Raw genomic sequence first — 19,661 nt, 5'->3', positions numbered from 1 at the left:
CCTGCATTATACTATTAACCCCTAATCTGCCGCTCCGGACACCGCCGCAACCTACATTATACTTATAAACCCCTAATCTGCTGCCCCCAACATCGCCGACACCTACATTATATTTATTAACCCCTAATCTGCCCCCTCAATGTCGCCTCAACTATATTAAATTAATTAACCCCTAATCTGCCGCCGCCAACGTTGCCGCCACTATAATAAAGTTATTAACCCCTAAACCTAAGTCTAACCCTAACCCCCCCCTAACTTAAATATAATTTAAATTAAACGAAATTAATTTAACATAATTAACTAAATTATTCCTATTTAAAACTAAATACTTACCGATAAAATAAACCCTAAGCTAGCTACAATATAACTAATAGTTACATTGTATCTAGCTTATGATTTATTTTTATTTTACAGGCAACTTTGTATTTATTTTAACTAGGTACAATAGTTATTAAATAGTTATTAACTATTTAATAACTACCTAGCTAAAATAAGTACAAAATTACCTGTAAAATAAATCCTAACCTAAGTTACAATTACACCTAACACTACACTATCATTAAACTAATTACCTAAATTACCTGCAATTACTTACAATAAAATTACTAACTAATTGCACCTAATCTAATCCCCCTAATAAAATAAAAAAGCCCTACAAAATAATAACATTTCCCTACCCTATACTAAATTACAAATAGCCCTTAAAAGGGCCTTTTGTGGGGCATTGCCCCAAAGTAATCAGCTCTTTTACCTGTAAAAAAAAATACAATAACGCCCCAACATTACAACCCACCACCCACACACCCCTAATCTAAAACCCACCCAATCCCCCCTTAAAAAAACCTAACACTAACCCCCTGAAGATCACCCTACCTTGAGCCGTCTTCACCCAGCCGGGCACAAGTGGTCCTCCATACGGCAGAAGTCTTCATCCGATCGGGGCAGAAGAGGTCCTCCAGACGGCAGAAGGCTTCATCCAGGCGGCATCTTCTATCTTCATCCTTCCGGAGCGGAGCAGGTCCATCTTCAATCCAGCCGACGCGGAGCATCCTCTTCAAACGAAGTCCTAACGAAGAATGAAGGTTCCTTTAAATGACGTCATCCAAGATGGAGTCCCTTGAATTCCAATTGGCTGATAGAATCCTATCAGCCAATCAGAATTAAGGTAGAAAAAATCCTATTGGATGATGCTATCAGCCAATCGGATTGATAGGATTGACCTTGCATTCTATTGGCTGATTGTTTTTTTTCATAATTTAGTTTATTTAATTTAATTGTAATTAATTGTAGGTAGTGTAGGTAATTAGTTTAATGATAGTGTAGTGTTGGGTGTAATTGTAACTTAGGTTAGGATTTATTTTACAGGTAATTTTGTACTTATTTTAACTAGGTAGTTATTAAATAGTTAATAACTATTTAATAACTATTGTACCTAGTTAAAATAAATACAAACTTGCCTGTAAAATAAAAATACACACTAAACTAGATACAATGTAACTATTAGTTATATTGTAGCTAGCTTAGGGTTTATTTTATCGGTAAGTATTTAGTTTTAAATAGGAATAATTTATTTAATTATGTTAAATAAATTTCATTAAATTTAAATTATATTTAAGTTAGGAGGGGTTAGACTTAGGGTTAGGGGTTAATACATTTATTAAAGTGGTGGCGATGTCCGGTCGGCAGATTAGGGGTTAATAATTGTAGGTAGGAAGCGGCAGCGTTGGGGGTGGCAGATTAGGGGTTAATAAATATAATGTAGGTGTCGGTGATGTTAGGGGCAGCAGATTAGGGGTTCATAGGTATAATGTAGGTGGTGGTAATGTCCGGTCAGCAGATTAGGGGTTAAAATATTTATTTTAGTGTTTGCGATGTGGGGGGGCCTCTGTTTAGGGGTTAATAGGTAGTTTATGGGTGTTAGTGTACTTGTAAGCACTTTAGTTAAGAGCTTTATGTTCCGGCGTTAGCCCATAAAACTCTTAAAGGGACAGTCAAGTCCAAAAAAAACTTTCATGTTTCAAATAGGGCATGTCATTTTAAACAACTTTCCAATTTACGTTTATCACCAATTTTGCTTTGTTCTTTTGGTATTCTTAATTGAAAGCTAGACCTAGGAAGGCTCATATGATAATTTCTAAGCCCTTGAAGGCCGCCTCTAATCACATGCTTTTGTATTTGCTTTTCACAGCAGGGGAGAGCTAGTTCAGGTAAACCCTATAGATAACATTGTGAGCACGCCCGTGGGTTGTGGCAGACACTGCACTAATTGGCTAAAATGAAAGTCAATAGATAATAAATAAAATGTCATGTGATCAGGGGGCTGTCAGAAGATGCTTAGATACAAGGTAATCACAGAGGTAAAAAGTATATTAATATAACTGTGTTGTTTATGCAAAACTGGGGAATGGGTAATAAAGGGATTATCTATCTTTTAAAACAACAAAAATTCTGGTGTTTACTGTCCCTTTAACTACTGACTTATAAATGCGGTAGGAGTCTGGACAGGAGAGGGTCTACCGCTCACTTCTTCCAAGACTCGTAATACCATCGTTAGGCAAATCCCATTAAAAATATAGGATACGCAAATGACGTAAGGGGATTTGCGGTAACCTCGAGTCGCGGAAGAAAAGTGAGCGGTACACCTGTACCTGTCAGACTCGTAATACCAGCGGGCATTAAAAAGCAGCGTTGGGTCCTCTCAACGCTGCTTTTTAAGGCTAACGCCAAACTCATAATCTAGGCGTTTGTAATTACAAGATTTTTTGTCTGCAGTCTTGCAATGATTGATCATATTGTGATTTTTGTAATACATGCTGTTTGCTGCAATTGTTTTATAATAGCCAAACTCCCCCAATGACTTTCCCTATTCAGAGGAACTTATCCAGACTTGTTACTGCAGTATAATATTTTTTACAAAATATACATTGTTTTGTTCTTCCTTAACTTATCTAATGAGGCCTATTAGGGACAGATATATGGCAAATTAAAGGGATACTAAATGCAATTTTTTTCTTTAATGATTCAGATAGAGCATGCAATTTTAAGCAACTTTCTAATTTACTCCTATTATAAATTTGTATTTGTTATCTTGCTATCTTTATTTGAAAAGCAGGAATGTAAAGCTTTGAAGCTCTATCAGCCAATCGGAATTAAGGTAGAAAAAATCCTATTGGCTGATGCAATCAGCCAATAGGATTGAACTTCAATCCTATTGGCCGATCCAATCGGCCAAAAGGATTGAGCTTGCATTCTATTGGCCAATAGGATTTTTTCTACCTTAATTCCGATTGGCTGATAGAATTCTATCAGCCAATCGGAATCTAAGGGACGCCATCTTGGATGACGTCACTTAAAGAGATATTAATTACGAAGAAGCCGTCGTTTGAAGAGGATGCTCCGCATTGGATGTCTTGAAGATGGACCCGCTCGGCGCCTGAAGGATGAAGATAGAAGATGCCGTCTGGATGAAGTCTTCTGCTCGTCTGGAGGACCACTTTTGCTGGCTTCGGTGAGGACATCTTGCCGCTTGGATGAAGACTCCTCCCGTTAAGTGAATCTTCAGAGGTTAGTGTTAGGATTTTTTTTAAGGGTTTATTGGGTGAGTTTATTTTTTAGGTTAGGGCTTTGGGCCTGCAATAGAGCTAAATGCCCTTTTAAGGGCAATGCCCATCCAAATGCCCTTTTCAGGGCAATGGGGAGCTTAGTTTTTTTTAGTTAGGCTTTTATTTGGGGGGTTGGTTGTGTGGGTGGTGGGTTTTACTGTTGGGGGTGTTTGTATTTTTTTTTACAGGAAAAGGAGCTGATTTCTTTGGGGCAATGCCCGCAAAAAGTCCTTTTAAAGGGCTATTGGTAGTTTAGTTTAGGCTAGGTTTTTTTTTTATTTTGGGAGGGCTTTTATTATTTTGATATGGCTATTAGATTAGGTGTAATTAGTTTAAAAATCTGTAATTAGTTTTTTTATTTTCTGTAATTTAGTGGGGGGGGTTGTGATTTAGCTAATTTAATTTAATTGATTTAATTGTATTTAATTTAGGTAATTTATTTAATTATAGTTTAGTGTTAGGTGTTATTGTAACTTAGGTTAGGTTTTATTTTATAGGTCAATTTGTATTTGTTTTAGCTAGGTAGTTATTAAATAGTTAATAACTATTTAGTAACTATTCTACCTAGTTAAAATAAATACAAACTTGCCTGTAAAATAAAAATAAACCCTAAGCTAGCTACAATGTAACTATTAGTTATATTGTAGCTAGCTTAGGGTTTATTTTATAGGTAAGTATTTAGTTTTAAATAGGAATAATGTAGTTAATGATAGTAATTTTTTTTAGATTTATTTAAATTATATTTCAATTAGGGGGTGTTAGGGTTAGACTTAGGTTTAGGAGTTAATAAATTTAATATAGTGGCGGCGATGTTGGGGGTGGCAGATTAGTGGTTAATAAGTGTAGGTAGGTTTGTGGTGACATTGGGGGCGGGAGATTAGGGGTTAATAAATATAATGTAGGTGGCGGCAATGTTGGGGGCAGAAGATTAGGGCGTCATAAGTATAATGTAGGTGGCGGCGATGTCCGGAGCGCGCAGATTAGGGGTTAATAAGTATACTGTAGGTGTCGGCGATGTCGGGAGCGGCAGATTAGGGGTTAATAAGTGTAAGATTAGGGGTGTTTAGACTCGGGGTTCATGTTAGGGTGTTAGGTGTAAACATAAAATGTGTTTTCCCATAGGAATCAATGGGGCTGCGTTATTGAGTTTAACGCTGCTTTTTGGCAGGTGTTAGACTATTTTTCAGCTGGCTCTCCCCATCTATGGGGAAATCGTGCACGAGCACGTACGACCAGCTCACCGCTGACTTAAGCAGCGCTGGTATTGGAGTGCGGTAAGGAGCACAATTTTGCTCTACGCTCACTTCTTGCCTTTTAACGCCGGGTTTATAAAAACCTGTAATACCAGCACTGCAGGTAAGTGAGCGGTGAGACAAAACTGCTCGTTAGCACCGCACAGCTCCTAAAGCAAAACTCGTAATCTTGCCATTAGTCTGCATGTCAATTAGTTGACTAATCAGAATTAGTCCTTTCTTAGCCCAATCATAAAAGGCGTATGTTTCTATACCACTTGTGAATTTTGGATTTCCCCTTAGAGGAAGGTATTGTGATATTTTGTAGTCTATCTGGAGAATTTGGCATACTTTCTTCCAAGCTAGAGTTATGTTATGGACTGCATATTGAAAGTTTATTCTTTCAGAAGGCTTTGTCAATGGATAATGTAACAGGGCTCTGAGAGATAAGGGGGAGATTGCAACTTCTTCACTTTGATAGTTGGTTAAATGTTCTGTAGTTGAATAACCAGTTTAACGCTATTTTAGCTAAACAAACCCAGTTATAGAGTTTTAAATTTGGAAGAGCAAGCCCCCCATCAGCTCTCAGGTGTGATAAATTCTTAAGTGCTATGCAAGGCTTTCCTTTGCCCCGCATAAATTGTGTGCAATGGGAGTTCAATTTTTGAAGATCTTTTGAAGGGATAAAAACCGGGATGTTCTGCATAAGAAATAAAATTTAAGGAAATAGCATCATCTTAATAAGGGATACTTTTGCAGAAAGGGATAGTGGTAATTCGGCCCAATTTTTTAAGCAATTGCTACATTTCTGCCATATAGATGCATAATTCAGGCTATAGCAATCCGCAGGGTTCTTTGATAAAATTATCCCAAGATATTTAATTTTCCACAATGCCAGAAAATGCTATTCTTTTTTTTTAATAATCCACAAGATTTCTGACTTATTTAGATTAATTTTATAACCTGAAAATTTACTAAATTCACCAATAATGTCAAGGAAGAGCAGTATATTTCTTCTGGATATATAGAAGAGGATGTCATCCGCATACATGGATAGGATAATTTTTTTGTCGCCCAATAAAATCCCCTTCTAATCTATCCATGCAGAAGATTGCCAGGGGTTCCAGTGATTATTAAAAAGTAATGGTGACAACAGACAGCCCTGTCTAGATCCTTTCTGAAGTTTTAAACCAGGAGAACTCAAACCATTCAGATTTATATAGGAGATAGGATCTTAATAAATTAGTTTAATATAGTTAATAATGTTTCCTACTATCCTGAAGCTATTCAAGGCCGTGAAAAGATGATCCCATGAAATGCAGTCAAATTGCCTTTTTGGCATCGACCGTCAGCAGGGCAAAATCCAGGCCTTTATACAGTTTATTTTCCTTACCCATTAACAACTGTTCTATTAGGAACATGACAGTTCTAATATTTTTCTGGGAGGTCCTACCTGGCATAAATCCAGTTTGATCTGAAAGTATTATTCCTCTTATGATTCCCTTGAGTCTTTTTGCCATAATACTTGCTACAATTTTATAATCAACATTAAGTAAAGAGATTGGGTGATATGAATCCATAGACTCTGTATAGTTATCTTTTTTATGTATTAATGTAATATTTGCTGCCACAAAACATTTCAAAGGTTTAATATTATTGATAAAATATCTATTATATCATTTTGCAATATATGGGTGACATGCTCCTGTAATATCTTATAAAATTCAATTGGGATTAAATCTGGGCCAGGGGCTTTACCATTCAAGGAATTCTTTATAGCTTGTTATAATTCTTCATTTGATATCTCCTTGTTTAATATTTCTAGCTGATCCCCACTAATCTTGGGAGTAATAATATTATTCCAAAAATTAGTTTTTGCCTCTTGATCAATCTTATTAACTGAGTATAATGCTTGGAAGAAAGTATGAAATTGGGATCATATATCTTTGGGGGAGTTATATCTTTTATCATTAACTTTAATAGCTCCAATAAAATTATTCCTCCTTCTGCTTTTAACTAGATTAGCTAATGATTTGGCTAACTTCAGTGAGAATCTGTTAAATCTAGCATTATTGTTGGTATCAGATTTTAATAATTGTTGATTTAAGAAGGCTTCTCTCTCTAATTTTGCTTTTTGATAATCAGACCAGTTTGGCTTATTCGGATTTCCTAAATATCTTGCATACTTATTTTTTAGCTGATTGGCCAGTTGATTTTCCCTTTTGCCTAAGACCTTTTTCCTTGCAATCATATAGGCCTTAATTTGTCCTCTAAAGAAGGCCTTGGCTGTCGCCCAAAAAATTTATATTTTTGATAGATAATTCTTATTAAAGTGGAGGAATTCCCTCCATTTAGCTTGCAACCAGTTTCTAAATTTAATATTGGAAATAAGAAATGAAGGAAAATAAAACCCTGCCATTTTATTCTGTTTAGAGGTTAATTGACTAATAGATAGCGAGATAATTGCATGATCTGATATCAGGATATTGGCGATGTTTGTTGAAATCTCAGTACCCAGGAGGGATTCACTAATCAATAACATATCGACTTGGACTCACATGTAAAAGCTCTGACATCTGGGTGCTGTAATTTCCAGACATCTTTTAATTTAAGGCTTTTAGCAAAGTTACCTAGGCCTTTAGCTTCTCTTAGATATCTATTGGTTGGGGAAACTATGAAACAATTGAGATATGGGTTAAACACACTCTTCAAATCACCTCCCACTCGGCTAGATTACGAGTTTTGCGTTATGAGGGGTGCGGTACTAACTTGCACGTTATTCTCACCGCTCACTTACCTACAGCGCTGGTATTACAGATTTTCCTAAACCCGGTGTTAAAAGACAAGAAGTGAGCGTAGAGCAAAATTGTGCTCCATACCGCACTCCAATACTAGCGCTGCTTAAGTCAGCGGTGAGCTGGTTGTACGTGTTCGTGCACGATTTCCCCATAGACATCAATGGGGAGAGCCGGCTGAGAAAAAGTCTAACACCTGCAATAAAGCAGCATAAAGCTCAGTAACGCAGCCCCATTGATTCCTATGGGGATACTAAATTTATGTTTACACCTAACACCCTAACATGAACCCAGAGTCTAAACACCCCTAATCTTACACTTATTAACCCCTAATCTGCCACCCCCGACATCACCGACACCTACATTATACTTATTAACCCCTAATCTGCCGCTCCAGACATCGCCGCAACTATAATAAACATATTAACCCCTAAACCGCCACACTCCTGCATCGCAAACACTAGTTAAATATTATTAACCCCTAATCTGCTGCCCCTAACATCGCTGCCACCTACCTACATTTATTAACCCCTAATCTGCCGCCCCCAACGTCGCCGCCACTATACTAAAGTTATTAACCCCTAAACCCTAAATCTAACCCTAACCCCCCCTAACTTAAATATAAGTAAAATAAATCTAAATAAAACTTACTATTAATAACTAAATAATTTCTATTTAAAACTAAATACTACCTGTAAAAAAACTCTAAGCTAGTTACAATATAACTAATAGTTACATTGTAGCTAGCTTAGGGTTTATTTTTATTTTACAGGCAAGTTTGTATTTATTTTAACTAGGTAAAATAGTTACTATATAGTTATTAACTATTTAATAACTACCTAGCTAAAATAAATACAAATTGACCTGTAAAATAAAACCTAACCTGTCTTACACTAACACCTAACCTAACCCTACAATTAAAAAAAATCCATAAATTAAATACAATTAACTAAATTCAATACAATTAGCTAAATTACAACAACAAAAAAAACACTAAATTACAGAAAATAAAAAACAAATTACAAGATCTTTAAACTAAATACACCTAATCTAATAGCCCTATCAAAATAAAAAATGCCCACCCAAAATTAAAAAAAACCTAGCCTAAACTAAACTACCAATAGCCCTTAAAAAGGCCTTTTGCAGGGCATTGCCCCAAAGAAATCAGCTCTTTTACCTGTAAAAAAAATACAAACAACCACACCAACAGTAAAACCCACCACCCACACAACCAACCCCCCAAATAAAAGCCTAACTGAAAAAACCTAAGCTCCCCATTGCCCTGAAAAGGGCATTTGTATGGGCATTGCCCTTAAAAGGGCATTTAGCTCTATTGCAGCCCAACCCGTAATCTAAAAATAAAACCCATCCAATACACCCTTAAAAATCCTAACACTAACCCCCGAAGATCCACTTACAGTTTTGAAGAGCCGACATCCATTCTCAACTAAGCCAGGAGAAGTCCTCAACGAAGCCGGGAGAAGTCTTCACCCAGACGGCATCTTCTATCTTCATCCTTCTAACGTGGAGCAGCTCCATCTTCAAGACATCCGGAGCGGAGCATCCTCTTCAATCGACGGCTTCTTCTACATTGAAGGTTCCTTTAAATGATGTCATCCAAGATGGTGTCAATTAGATTCCGATTAGCTGATAGAATACTATCAGTCAATCGGAATTAAGGTTGAAAAAATCCTATTGGCTGATGCAATCAGCGAATAGGATTGAACTTCAATCCTATTGGCTGATCCAATCAGCCAATAGGATTGAGCTTGCATTCTATTGGCTGTTCCAATCAGCCAATAGAATGAGAGCTCATTCCTATTGGTCTGGAGGACCCCTTCTGCCGGCTTCATTGAGGACTTCTTGCCGCTTGGATGAAGACTTCTCCCGGCTTCGTTGAGGATGGATGTTGGTTCTTCAAAACTGTAAGTGGATCTTCAGGGGTTAGTGTTGGGATTTTTTAGGGTGTATTGGGTGGGTTTTATTTTTAGATTAGGGGTTTGGGCTGCAATAGAGCTAAATGCCCTTTTAAGGGCAATGCCCATCCAAATGCCCTTTTCAGGGCATTGGGGAGCTTAGGTTTTTTTATTTAGGATTTTATTTGGGGGGGTTGCTTGTGTGGGTGGTGGGTTTTACTGTTGGGGTGGTTGCTTATATTTTTTTTACAGGTAAAAGAGCTTATTTCTTTGGGGCCCTTTAAAGGGCTATTGGTAGTTTAGTTTGGGCTAGGTTTTTTTTTTATTTTGATAGGGCTATTAGATTAGGTGTAATTAATTTAAAGATCTTGTAATTTGTTTTTTATTTTCTGTAATTTAGTGTTTGTTTGTTTTTTTGTAATTTAGCTAATTGTATTTAATTTAGGGAATTTATTTAAATGTAGGGTTAGGTTAGGTTTTATTGTAAGGCAGGATGGGTTTTATTTTACAGGTAAATTTTTATTTATTTTAGCTAGGTAGTTATTAAATAGTTAATAACTATTTAGTAACTATTCTACCTAGTTAAAATAAATACAAACTTGCCTGTAAAATAAAAATAAACCCTAAGCTAGATACAATGTAACTATTAGTTATAAATGAGAGAAGTAGTCCCAGATATAGAGTCACATTCAAAAGGATGGTAACACTCAAAGCCAGGACATCAGTGATGTGTGATAGGAACCACATGTACCAAGACTGTAAACGGTAATAACACACCCCCTTCAATCAGGAATATAATTCATATATGCGCCCCAGTCTTTTCAGGCATCCACTATTGCGGAATAAGGTGAAATTCAAAACTCACCCTTCTGCCTTAATGAGTCGCTGTGGTCCGTGTCCGGTGGTGGGGAATATTTCAGAGGCGTGCTCCTAAATGGGGATAAACAACGGCTGAACTGCCGGTTCCCCTGCAAGGATTTGCTGTACTCCGGATCCCCTACAATACCAGACTTCCGGAACTCCGTAGCGTAGCGTGTGACGTCATCGGGGGCCTGTGAAGCCGGGGGTGTGTAACGATCAGCCAATCAGGTTCCCAGAGAGCTCGAAAAATGAAAACCACTGGTCCACTTGATTTCGCTTGTGTGTGAGGAACTGAAGAAAAACTGCTGCCAAATGAGGGACTCCTTGTGATCCCAAAGAGAACAAAATATGAAAGGATGAAGCAGTAGTCTTCCAAGTATGAATAAAAAGTCCAATCTTTATTTCATAGTTAAAACATCACAGCAAGGGGTAAGAAGGTGCAGGCTGGTTGACTAGTTTCGGCTGTGTGCCGTAATCATAATCCAATTGCTGTGATGTTTTAACTATGAAATAAAGATTGGACTTTTTATTCATACTTGGAAGACTACTGCTTCATCCTTTCATATTTTGTAACTATTAGTTATATTGTAGCTAGCTTAGGGTTTATTTTACAGGTAAGTATTTAGTTGTAAATAGGAATTATTTAGTTATTAATAGTAAGTTTTATGTAGATTTATCTTAATTATATTTAAGTTAGGGGGGGTTAGGGTTAGACTTAGGGTTAGGGGAGTTTGCGATGCGGGAGTGAGGCGGTTTAGGGGTTAATATTTTTATTCTAGTGGCGGGGATGTCGGGTGCGGCAGATTAGGGGTTAATAAATTTATGTAGGTGGCGTCGACATTGGGGGCAGCAGATTAGGGGTTAATAATATTCAACTAGTGTTTGAGATGCGGGAGTATGGCGGTTTAGGGGTTAATATGTTTATTCTAGTGGCAGCGATGTCGGGAGTGGCAGATTAGGGGTTAATAATTTAATTTTAGTGTTTGTGATGCGGGAGGGCCTCGGTTTAGGGGTTAATAGGTAGTTTATGGGTGTTAGTGTACTTTTTAGCACTTTAGTTATGAGTTTTATGCTAGAGCTTTGTAGTGTTAAACTCATAACTACTGACTTTAGAATGCGTTACGAATCTTGACGGGATAGGGTGTACCGCTCACTTTTTGGCCTCCCAGGACAAGCTTGTAATACCGGGGCTATTGCAATCCCATTGAAAAAAGACTATACGCAATTTGCGCAATTTGCCAAAAAAGTGTGCGGTGCCCCTAAATCTGCAAGACTCGTAATACCAGCGGTAGTGAAAAAGCAGCGTTATAACCTGATAACACTGCTTTTTCACTATAATGGAAAACTCGTAATCTAGCCGACTATTAATTCTGAATCCTTAAAATCTATTAGTTTAGTAAATAAATTCTTCCAAAATGCAGGACAGAATTTGTTCCGGGTGTATACATTACAAATAGTCAAATTACGATCTTGTATGGATAAGTTCAGAATTAAGAATCTACCCTCTTTATCTAGCACTTGAGCTTTGATCTCATAATCTAACTTTTTATTAAACACACAAGCCACCCCCCTCCCCTTTCCTTCCAAAGGACGGGACTGCTATTACCTCACCGATCCAGCCCATCTTTAATTTAGCTGCTTCGTATTCATTCAGATGTGTCTCTTGTAGGAGTGCTATATCCGGAGAAAATGTTTTGAGCTTATATATTATTCTCTTTCTATTAATCGTGGATGTTAATCCCCCCACATTCCAGGATAGGATTTTCACTGAGTTTTTCATTTACACTGAAAACTTTCTTCTAACCCTTAAAAAATATAAGAAGTATCTTAGATTATGGAGAGGGTGTGGGGGGGAGCGGGGTATGTGAGGGAAAAAAAAAAGGAGAAGAAACACATATAATTAAAACCAAAAGACATAAGACAAAAAGCATGTAACAAACATGGTATAACAGCTTGTTATTCTCTGGAATAGAACAGCTCTTATTATACTACAGAATTGGTTGCCGCTTAGCATTTTTTATGTATTGTTTGGCGTCTTCAGTATTATCTATTAATATTACCTCAGAGTTATGCCAAAGTTTAAGTCTGGCCGGGTAAATTATGGTTGCTTATATCCCTAACTCAATCATCTGTGTACATAGAGGAGAGATCTCCCTTCTTTTGTTTAAAGTTTCTGCAGAAAAATCCTGAAAAATAAGAATTTGTTTGTTGTGCAGTTCAAATTGGTTAGATTTACGATATAAGGTGAGAAATTTATGCTTATCCTGAAAATTCAGAAATCTTGCTGTAATCGGTCTTTTTGGGACAAAAGAAGCTTCTTTTGATTTAACTGGCCTGACTCTGTGGACTCTTTCAATACTTAATGGGAGCTGCTCTAATGGAAACCCCAGAGCTTTAGGTATTATAAGGGAGATTAACTCCATAATATTTGTATATTCCTGAGATTCTGGGATGCCTACAAACGTTAAGTTGTTCCTTCTAGACCTATCTTCTAGGTCATCTATTCGCATTTGAAAAGTCTGAATTAATTTAGCTTGTGAGTCAAGGGAGGATTGTTGGCTAAATTAAAGATCAAATATGTCAGAAATTTTGGTTTCAATCTCAGAGAGTCTGTTTGAAAATTGTTTAACTTCGTTAGATAAACAAACTATCTCCTTTTTTATATTATCAAATTGTGGCAGAGAAATGTCAGAAATTTGTTTCACCAGACTCTCTGTATCAATCTGCTGACCTATGTTAAGATTCTTATACACTTGTTCTAAATCTGATGTTCCTATACTATTACGGGGCTTTCTATCTTTCAGTTGTTTGGGCGGCATATTCTCGATGGTATTTTTACTGCCAATTAGAAATCTGTCCATCGACTAACTATAGAGATATAAAGGAGATTGGGTGAGAAAAAAAAAAAAGGAATTTGGGGATAGTGCCCCTTGGAATCAACTTAAAGCACACAGTGTAAGAAGACAAGGCAACTTAAGTGGCCTTGTGGGAAATTGTGTATGGTGATAGGGTAGAAAAAATTACACACACTATTAAATCAGGTGGCTCTATCAGTCTAGTGAAGAAAAGCTGTGACGTGTAGACGAAGAAGTAGGTGACCGAGAGTTTATTGAAATAAGATCTCATTTAGTCTCTTAATACCTCGCCTGCTTCAAAATTATTACTTTTGCCCGTAATCAAACTTATCCTAGCTTATGTATGTTCTCTTTACTCCCTTCTCTTACCTCCTATTCTTTCCTTTTCACCTTACTCTGATTACTTTCTCCTCTTTTGGCCTTTTATAGGTCTTCCTAAATTGCTATCTTTATAACTTTGTAAAGTAGAACATTTATTCAGTTACCTTCTATGTATATTCAGATGTCTTAGCGTATGTCTAAAAGATAAGACAACTTAGAATCCGATTATAAGTCATATGGTTACAGGTCTTATCCAACTATAGTAATAGCCTTCTGGATTTATATCCAAAGTCTCCTTGAACCTTTTATGTTTCCAGATTTTAACCAGCTAACATGACATTCTTTAGGTCTATACCCGATCTCTTCAGGAGATCTATTCCTAGGACTTACTATATTTGAGAGGAAGATGCTTCTTTGATGTCAGTTAATTAATGGCAGTTCTAGATAGAAGCTTCCATCTTTTTAATCTATGGGATATAGCCTGTATATTATTTGTATTATCTATATAAATCTGTAAAACTTTATGTAGCTGCTTTCTGACTACCAATGAAGGTCCAAAAAAAATACAAGTTAAGATATCTTTAAATTATATAAAAAATCAATTGAGCCAAAACCGTTTGATTCTTTATATTTTCTAGGTGTTCCTCATTTGTTATAAACCTATAAATACTAGGCTTTATACAAGCGTTTCACAACGGATTACTCAAAGACTAGGTATATAGTGCTTGAAATCCCTGTCTAATTAAGTTTACCGATAACCTTTGTTTCTTGATAAGATACAATATCTATTAACCTACTAATGTGGAATATATGACAAAATATGTTAAATTGCAGAACTTATCCCCCAACAAAAACAACCCAATGTGTCAGAGCTCAGCTTCTCCTGTAACTTATTGTATTTTTACAAGAGTAGGTTTACCTTTAAGATCATCTAATTAACAACAGCTTTATCAGGGAAGTATCTTCAGGTACCTCTATATTCAAATCACTCAAATTCATAACAGGTTTGGTTATACCTAAGATAACAGGCTTAAAATAGTACTCCACTATAGTTGCTAGCAGTGTACATTCAATACAGAGTAGACCATGTCTTAATTTTGTCAAATTACCTGATTTTTTAAATTACAACTAGTTAACAGCTGGTATAGAGGAAATATATCCTTATTTCAGTATTTATTATATAGTGCAGACCAACCTCGCTATGGTACCATTATGTTAAAATGGTTTGACTGTAGCTAGGCTATAGGATTGAGTCTCCTGCTCCTCTACATGTATACATTCCATACAGCATTAAACAAAATCTCAATTTTGTAAGATATACTAATGTTAGGAGTAACTGCTACTCCCCTCAAAAACAATCCTGTTGATCCAAAAGGATTATAGCCTATGCAGAGTCTGTGTTATACATATAAATCTGTATGTCTGCATAACAATACATTATTGCTTCCAATGAGGTTACGAAGATAGTATTGTATATTACAATTTAGACCAAGTCATATGCCACCCGTATTAAATTGATAGTCATTCATAGCGACAAGTCCGGCAGCACTTGTTTTTTTCCCCCCTTTATGTTATAGTTCCAGGCAGCTTTTGTTAACAAGGGAGAAGAAAAGGAAAGAAAAACTCTTAGTAGTGTCTTTTGTTGCTGCGTGTGAGAGGGATACCAAAATAAAGTTGGATAGTTGGATAGTGAACAAAACTGATCCCCTATTCACCTCTTACGGGTAGTGCAATTTTTTTACATATATCTCTTTAAATTTTAGCAGTACCTTTGAACTGTATTTCCCTTCTATGAGGTGGCTTTTCCAGGTACCGTATAGTAAAGATAAATAATCAGAAAGGTACTTATCTGAATTCAGATTGTTCTTGTAGCGTATATACAGACCACAGTATGGTCGAGATGTCTGGGATTTCTTGTAGTCAGTATCCTGCAGTATCCCACAGTGTCCAGTATTTAGCTCGGTTCTTTAAATACCTTCAGCGTGGGTTTGGTAAGGGTGTTCTCCTATCCCGGGTAGCCCATTTTGGGATGAAGCAGTATGGCCTCTTCTCCCCAGCTCAGGCCGCCTGGGGTCTTAGGAGCATCTCCACAGCTTCTCTGCACAGAGCTTATTCTCCGTTCTTCCAGCGTGATGTAGCGTTGGTGATGCAGGCTGTAGCAATCACGTTTGGTAGTGGTGGTGCATAATTCTCCGCCAGGGAGTATGAAGAAAACAAGCTGTGGCCCCAGCGACTGGGCCGGATGGCTTAAGATGGCTTCCGCTGTCAACTGCTGGCTCTTCACAGCAGTAAGCCGGTGTAGGTGTCCGCTCCACACCTATGACAAAATTGATCGTAGTGGATGGTAGTGGCGGGTGTGTTGCTTAGACCCGGGACGCAAACTTTGCGCATCTGCCACTGCTCCTCCTACCTCCAGAAGCCCAAGAGATTGTGTCTGATATTTCTGATGATTTGATTTTTAGGTACAACTGTAGTCTGTGTCTGCCTCCTTCTGTACCCACATCTGTGCACGTATGCGACCTGTTACATGCACATGTGCTGATTTATTTGTGCTGCTTCTGTATGTGTATAAATATGTTCTAAAGTTTCAGTTTTTTAAGAATAAGATGTATAACTAATGTAAATACATTTTGTGAGCTAAATAATATATATAGCATTTTTGTAGGAAAAATTAATACATTTATATTTATGTCCAGATTATCAATCACCACCTTAGCAGAGGGATGCATAAACCCACAAAAATAAAAGCTGAAGAGCTACTATAAGAGAAACACATGCAAAAAAAAAATGTAAAAAGACTACTAAGTAATGATATAATAAAGTTATTATTTGTCTAAGATTTCTCCTAATAATAAATTTATAAGATAACAAGCTACTGTAAACCTCCTAACATTCCTCGTACCAAACCAGGAGCAAGGAGGTTTACAGAGAGTCAGGGAGACCCATTGGCAGAGTTATGGTTGCTTGGTGAGTGTGTTGGAACCAGGTGTTCCTTGGATGGAATTGGGCAGTTCAGACATTTAAAAGGAACCTTAAAATGCAACCACAACATCTTAACAACATTTTAACTTACAAATAGCAGCATTTATTTAAATGTGTACACATCCTTGTCCAATCCATGAGTTGCAAGTCAATCTCTGTCATAATCAGTGAAACAGCATCTATCTTGGTACTTGATCCTCTTTGAAAAATACCAGCATCACAAAAAAACACTTTCAAAACTGTACAGATAAGGGATAAAAATTAAAAAACAACCCACTAACTTCAGAACATTTAAAGAGAAACACATGAAAAAGAATGAGACAACCCTGTCAGCTTTCAAATAACAAGACACCATGAGACTAGATACTTTACAGGGGCAATGAAGACTTTATAAATTCTCCATGCTGGACGTAAGTGTAAGTGAATATTCCCCTCCACTCCTGTAGAATGTCCCAGAATGCCCATGACCAACCCCTCGAGACACATTTCTTTCCATCCAGCAAACTATTAACAAACGTTAACCTAACTATTTGTGCAAGGGTGTTTCCTACAAAACATTGGAAAAAGTAGTTGAAGAGAGGCTCAGGGAATTTTGAACATAATCTTAACTTTACAACCAGTTCCTTTGGTAACCTAACAAGTAAATCTAGGCCATTGACAATACTGCAAGATGGCGGATGGTTGGAAGCTTTGCCACTATATAATGTAATTAGTTTATTAAATAATCAAAATTTGTTTCCAATCCATTAAAAAATCCATGCAAAGTATCGGGCATAGCTTTTCAAAGGGTTTTAAATTAATGACCTTTGCAGTCCATTTTAAAGCTGTTTAAAACTCCAGTGATTGTGTGTGTGTGTGTGTACTGTGTTTTTATCTTGCGGATTCACACTGCTTAAACGCTGCAATACTTTGTAAGTCATCAGAAAATAATTTAACAGCTTTTTGCATGATTTTAGGGACCGAACTGAAATCATCCCATTGACACCCTCTGCTAGCGGCCGGTGGCCGCCGGTGAGCAGGGGGCGGCAATGCACATCGAATCCTGTCCACAAGACACTATATAAATCTACCCCTTAGTCTTTTTCAATTCATCAGCCTTAAAGGGACAGTCTACTTGAAAAATTTTATTGTTTAAAAATAGATAAACCCTTCATTACCCATTACTCAGTTTTGCATAACCAACACTGTTATATTAATATACTTTTTAAGTCTATCATTACCTGTATTTCAGTGGTTTTTACAATCTTGCATTTTAGCCAGTAGTGATTCTTGTATTACCATTCTCTCTCTCTCTCTCTCTCTCTCTCTCTCTCTCTCTCTCTCTCTCTGTCTCTCTCTCTCTCTCTCTCTCTCTCTCTCTCTCTATATATATATATATATATATATATATATATATATATATATATATATATATATATATATATATATATATATATATATATATATATATATATATCTCTTTATATATATATATATCTCTCTCTATATATATATATCTCTCTATATATCTCTATCTCTCTCTCTCTCTCGTATATATATACACACACACATATATTGCACAATTTAATTAACTTTGGAATTTCATATCAAATTTCGATGTCACAATTATTGTCCTTTCAATACAACTGGTCACTATTTTGCAATATTAATTAGAGAATAATTCCCTAGTGTCCCATGGCAAGTGACCACCGTATGCTGCTTTATATTTAAAAACAGGCACTCTGCATGTTGTGTGCTCTTGTGTGTGTGTGTATATGTTAGTACATTTGAAAAATAACACAAATAAAGCGCAGTGCACAATTATAACTGGCGAAATGAAAAAGTTATTTATGACACTGAAAAAAATTAAGGAAATATGTTCTTTGTAAAATGAGTTTCACCATTACTTGTTAATAATGAGACAAGAATATCTGCAATAAATAACCCAAGGAGATTAATGACCTCAAACAAATTTGACAAATAGTCTGCCAAGGTTAATGATCGATTGAGTCAGCCATAAACATATTCTGAGCGATCAACAGAGGCTGAAATTGTCATTCTCCCTGTGTGTTCATACTGCATTTAAATCACTGCAGTATGAAAATTAGAAATGGTCCCTCCCAACCTCCAAGGACCTGCAATGGTACAAGGGAGAATTGACATTTCTATCCTCCATCAGTGAGCTGTTTATCAGATCATTAAAGGGATACAAAGCCCCAATTTTTTTACGACTCAGATAGAGCATGCAATTTTAAGCAACTTTCTAATTTACTCCTATTATCAATTTTCATTTGTTCTCTTGCTATTTTTATTTGAAAAAGAAGGAATCTAAGGTAAGGAGCTGGCACATTTTTGGTTCAGCACCCTGGATAGCACTTGCTGATTTGTGAGTACATTTAGCCACAAATCAGCAAGCGCAACCCAGGTGCTGAACCAAATATGGGATGGCTCCTTAGCTTAGATTCCTTCTTTTTCAAATAAAGATAGCAAAAAAAAGAAGAAAATTTGATAATAGGAGTAAATTAGAAAGTTGCTTAAATTTGCATGCTCTATCTGAATCATGAAAGAAAAAAATTGGGTTTAGTATCCCTTTAATATGATGATGAGGAACGAAATCCCAATATTGTTATTAAAATACAGGAATGTTTCTCACGATTAAAAATAAAGTGATTGTTTACCAGGATGTCAAGACACATTAGGGATTGTGTTAGTTTTAAACTATAGCATTCCCAACAATGGGGTATATTCTAATTCTTTAAAAAAGTTTATCAAATGATTTATCTACAAAAAAATTCCATACACTTCAAGGGCTCCATTTATTAAACGCCTGTGGACAATGTTCATTCCCGGAATCCCGTCCACCTGGCTTTGCGGCTGTTTGTGCAATGATGCCCCCTGCTTGTGAAGCCAATAGCGTGTAAGTAGGGGCTGTCAATCATCCCCATCAGATCGGATAGGGATGATTTTACTCACACTTTAGGTGATGGATAGGCTAACTAGCTGAAGGGTTAAAACTGCAGCTACTTAAAGGAACAGTCTTGTCAAAATTAAACTTTCATGAATCAGATAGGGCATGTAATTTTAAACAACTTTCCACTTTACTTTTATCATCAAATTT

Source organism: Bombina bombina, chromosome 4, assembly GCF_027579735.1.
Source record: "Bombina bombina isolate aBomBom1 chromosome 4, aBomBom1.pri, whole genome shotgun sequence".
Lineage (NCBI taxonomy): Eukaryota > Metazoa > Chordata > Amphibia > Anura > Bombinatoridae > Bombina > Bombina bombina.
The sequence above is the reverse complement of the archived record's forward strand: the minus strand, read 5'-3'. Positions refer to the sequence as shown.